Source organism: Panulirus ornatus, chromosome 57 (assembly GCF_036320965.1).
Source record: "Panulirus ornatus isolate Po-2019 chromosome 57, ASM3632096v1, whole genome shotgun sequence".
In the NCBI taxonomy this organism is placed as follows: Eukaryota; Metazoa; Arthropoda; class Malacostraca; order Decapoda; family Palinuridae; genus Panulirus; species Panulirus ornatus.
The window spans coordinates 2,583,668-2,588,800 of record NC_092280.1 but is presented as its reverse complement, the minus strand read 5'-3'; the positions used below and the strand labels follow the sequence as shown (position 1 = coordinate 2,588,800).

The 5,133-nt window shown below is 36.7% G+C and overlaps 1 protein-coding gene across 1 annotated transcript in view; it reads right to left on the bottom strand.

The window, feature by feature from the left end:
* NC2alpha (negative cofactor 2 alpha) overlaps positions 1–4,518 on the bottom strand; it is a 347,119-nt gene extending 342,601 nt beyond the window's left edge. The window contains exon 1 of the mRNA XM_071694268.1: positions 4,233–4,518. The gene's annotated coding sequence lies outside the window, so the exon portion shown is untranslated. The remainder of the gene's footprint in view (positions 1–4,232) is intronic.
* Between the last annotated feature and the right edge of the window lie 615 nt (positions 4,519–5,133).

Below are 5,133 nucleotides of genomic sequence, written 5' to 3'. Positions count from 1 at the left end.
AAGTTGAATATTAATGGTGATATTATTTTGTAATATTTGGATAAGAAATGAAAGTTGAGTATTAATGGTGATATCATTTTGTAATATTTGCATAAGAAATGAAAGGTGAATATTGGTTGTGATATTATTTTGTAATATTTGCATAAGAAATGAAAGGTGAATATTGGTTGTGATATTATTTTGTAATATTGATGGTAATATTATTTTGTAATATAACAAGACAATGTGTCTGTCACCGCAATTTAAGATATACAGCTTAGTGAAGATCTGGTTTGTTCTAATTCTATGATAATGTTAGCACAATAGGAATAATGAGATGGTTTAGTGGGCTAATAGATGAAGGAAAGACGTTTAAACACAATTGAAGCATTTAAATAGAAGACTTGCTGTGGCACAAGGCAAGTCATGAGACTTGCTGTGTCACCAGACATGCCATGGGACTTGCTGTGGCACCACACAAACAACATGACTTGCTGTGGCACCACACAGACGACTTGACTTGCTCTGGCACAAAACAAAACTACGTTTTAAGTTCGTGTGTGGCAAGAAAGAGGTTACCATGCAGTTCAGGAAGTAACCATGCGCATTAAGGAGTAACCATGAGGTATGATGCGTGGCCCTGCGTCATACCAGGTGGATATGTGGCTTACTATGTGGCCATGTGGCTGACGGAGTAACCATGTGGTTTAAGAGCTGGTCATGTGGTTTGCGGGGTGGTTATGTGGTGTACAAGTTAACCATGCAGTGTACAGGGTTACCATGTTGTGTACACTAACAACAACAAGACAAATAAGCCACAACAGAGGACTGGAGAAGCCAAACAAATTTGACCTGTGAGAATACATCATAGAGACAAAGTGCTGCCACCTGGGGAGCTGTGAAGACACTACAGGCATCCATTACAAGAACACAGATTGCAGGGACAAAATTATTAGCATCGTTTTCCAGCTTCTGGAATTCCAGCTGAAATATAGACGCCATAAGATATGACCGATTGCTGGAATTATTGGTATTTTTGTGATATACTTCCAGCTATTCATAATCCTGGAACGCTTGCATGGGATTAGATCTCGTTAATCAAAAGGAATAAGTAGATGGTAATGACGAGCATTGGTATGGATAAATGGCATCTTTAAATGGCTTTATGATTTGTGAGAGATATTCCAGACAACATATGGAACCAAGGAGAACCTGAAGGCTCAGGTCAAACTGGAACGTGAAAGAAGAAGGAAAAGACGTCAGTGTGAGATTCCAGAATGGCCAGACTGGAAGCCACACCTCAAACCTAATCTGGAATACAAGACAAGAAGAAGAACATGGATGGTGGGTACCCTACCTACCTGGTGAAGGACTCGGGTGATGGGGACACCACAGTCACCAGCAGGTGATGGGGACCCCACAGTCACCAGCAGGTGATGGGGACCTCACAGTCACCAGCAGGTGATGGGGACACCACAGTCACCAGCAGGTGATGGGGTCCCCACAGTCACCAGCAGGTGATGGGGACACCACAGTCACCAGCAGGTGATGGGGTCCCCACAGTCACCAGCAGGTGATGGGGACACCACAGTCACCAGCAGGTGATGGGGACACCACAGTCACCAGCAGGTGATGGGAACACCACAGTCACCAGCAGGTGATGGGGACACCACAGTCACCAGCAGGTGATGGGGTCCCCACAGTCACCAGCAGGTGATGGGGTCCCCACAGTCACCAGCAGGTGATGGGTCACCACAGTCACCAGCAGGTGATGGGGTCCCCACAGTCACCAGCAGGTGATGGGGACACCACAGTCACCAGCAGGTGATGGGGACCCACAAGTTGGTGTTCCCAGCACGTCACTGGACCACACCCAAGGCAGTATAGCCAATCACCCACGTCTTCAACCCTTCCAGACGACAACCACGTATTTCCAGGCCTCGCCAGACTCTCCACTGGCTGACAGAAATTATTCAAAACCAAAAACACACAAAAAATCTGTGATTTTTATACAAAATTGATATAATGCTGGAGAAAAAATCTAAAAATACATTTCTGTGAGAAAACTGGTTAAAAATACTTATAAGAAACCAAAGAAAAGATATCAGAACATATCTTTATGAGATTTTGTAACCAAATTCTAAACTACGTCTCAAATATATTCCATAGAAAGTCTCCCAGTCTTCTACATTATAGCTAAACCTTACCCAGCCGGACTGCCGGTCGTGTAGTGCGAGCATACACAGCAGGCTGCCGGTCGTGTGACGTCTAATAGGGATATATGTTACGACAAGAACGAGTAACTGGTGACTGGGCGACCCCATGATCTGCCTACCATAGACCAACAAGACTTCTGTACGCTCCCTACAGTCTTATGTTTCTAATGACCCATTAATCAACTGAAACTTGATCGTCAGATAAGTTTCAATAAACATTTGAAACGTGAACGTAAATTTTGGTTCGAAATGAAGCCTATGATTAGAAGTAACATCATAAATTACAGTTATTATCAGCTGAAACATCATACTTATTACCTATAGTTTGAGGAAGCATTATCATAACAGATGTAATCAGTTGAAACATCATACATAACACCTATAATGAACTGAAACATCATACATAACAGCTATAATAAACTGAAACATCATACATAATAGATATGACCTGTTGAAACATCATGCATAACAGATGATATCAGTTGAAACATCATATCTAACAGCTAAGTTGAAACATTATACATGGCAGTACTAATCAGTTGAAACATCTTATTGAACAGCAATAATCAATTGAAACATCTATTCAACTGCGATAATCAGCTGAAACATCTTTTTTAACAGCATAACCAGTTGAAACATCTTATTCAACTGCAATAATCAGTTGAAACATCCTATTCAACAGCTATTGTAAGTTGAAACGTCATAATTAACAACATAATCAGTTGAAACTTCTTATTTAACAGCATAATCAGCTGAAACACCACACTTACCTATAATCAGTTAAAACATCATACATGACACCAATAATCAATTACAACATCATAGACAAGAGCTATAATTAGTTGAAACATCACATATAACAGCTATGATAAGTTAAGATAATATACATATAGCTATAATCAGTTGAAACATAATCATAAATGAAAATTTGTAAAAACATATACATAACATCTATAGCTACACATATCAGCTATAATCAAAAGAAACATCATATATAACACCCACAGTGAGTTGGAATATCATACATAACATCTATAATCAGTTAAAACATCATACATAACACCTATAATCAGTTAAAACATCATACATAACACCTATAATCAGTTAAAACACCATACATAACACGTATAATCAGTTAAAACATCATACATAACACCTATAATCAGCTGTAAAACCATACATACTCCTATAATCAGTTAAAACATCATACATAACAGCTATAATCAGTTAAAACATCAGACATAACAGCTATAATCAGACAAACCATCATACATAACAGCTATAATCAGTTAAAGCGTCATACATAACAGCTATAATCAGTTAAAACATCATACATAACTATAATCAGTTAAAGCGTCATACATAACAGCTATAATCAGTTAAAACATCATACATAACTATAATCAGTTAAAGCGTCATACATAACAGCTATAATCATACATAACAGCTATAATCAGTTGAAACACCATACATAACAGCTATAATCAGTTAAAACATCATACACAACATCTATACTCAGTTAAAATATCATGCTAACAACTATAATCAGTTGAAACATCATACATAACAGCTATAATCAGTTAAAGTGTCATACGTAACAGTTATACTCAATTAAAACATCATACATAACAGCTATAATCAGTTAAAGCGTCATACATAACAGCTATAATCATACATAGCAGCTATAATCAGTTAAAACATCATACATAACAGCTATAATCAGTTAAAACATCATACATAACAGCTATAATCAGTTAAAACATCATACATAAGCTATAATCAGTTAAAGCGTCATACATAACACTGATAATCAGTTGATACACCATATATATCAACTATAATCAGTTAAAACATCATACATGACAGCTATAATCAGCTAAAACATTATACATAACAGCTATAATCAGTTAAAACATCATACATAATAACTATAATCAGTTAAAGCGTCATACATAACAGCTATAATCATACATAACAGCTATAATCAGTTGACACATCCAGACCAAAAAGTTGATAAATAATGATCAAGTTACTTACCTTCCACCAGCTGGCAGGTGGACAGTCCCGGAAACCATCTGTCAGGCATGAGTCACGTGACTCACGCAAAATTAATCATTTCCTAAAGTTTCAGATAATCACAATATATTCATATATTGTGTATGACATCTGAAGGTTGTGATGTACTGAATCCATTTATCATCACTATATTTCGCAGTGATTCGCCGCATTTTTCACTAATCGCTATAATCACTTTATAATCACCATCACTATAATCATTATCACTGTGACTACTATTTGTGGCCAGTTTTTCAGTTATTGATCAACAGTTACCATATATTGTGATAGTTAACTTATATATTCAATAATTCACTGGATGTCACAATATTAATCCTTTCCCAACCTTGTCAAACAAGATCAATAATATATATTAATCATTGGATTATCGTACATGAGATATGCCATTGTCTCACTGGAAGCAAAGGTGAGTTTATCTGAGATGTTTATCAATTGATTTTAAAGTTTTGGTTAAGAATAAATTACTTGTGAAGTTATTTTTCCATTACGTTAAAGCACACAATAAATTACTTATTATAATGTTATATAATGTTATATAATGTTATATCATGTTATATAGTGTTATATTACGATTAACTATCATGAGTTTAGTTAGTAAACAACCGTGTTATCACCACATATCACCAGTGTTATCACCGCATATCACCCATGTTATCACCACATATCACCCATGTTATCACCACATATCACCTATGTTATCACCACATATCACCCATGTTATCACCACATATCACCCATGTTATCACCACATATCACCTATGTTATCACCACATATCACCAGTGTTATCACCACATATCACCCATGTTATCACCACATATCACCAGTGTTATCACCACATATCACCCATGTTATCACCACATA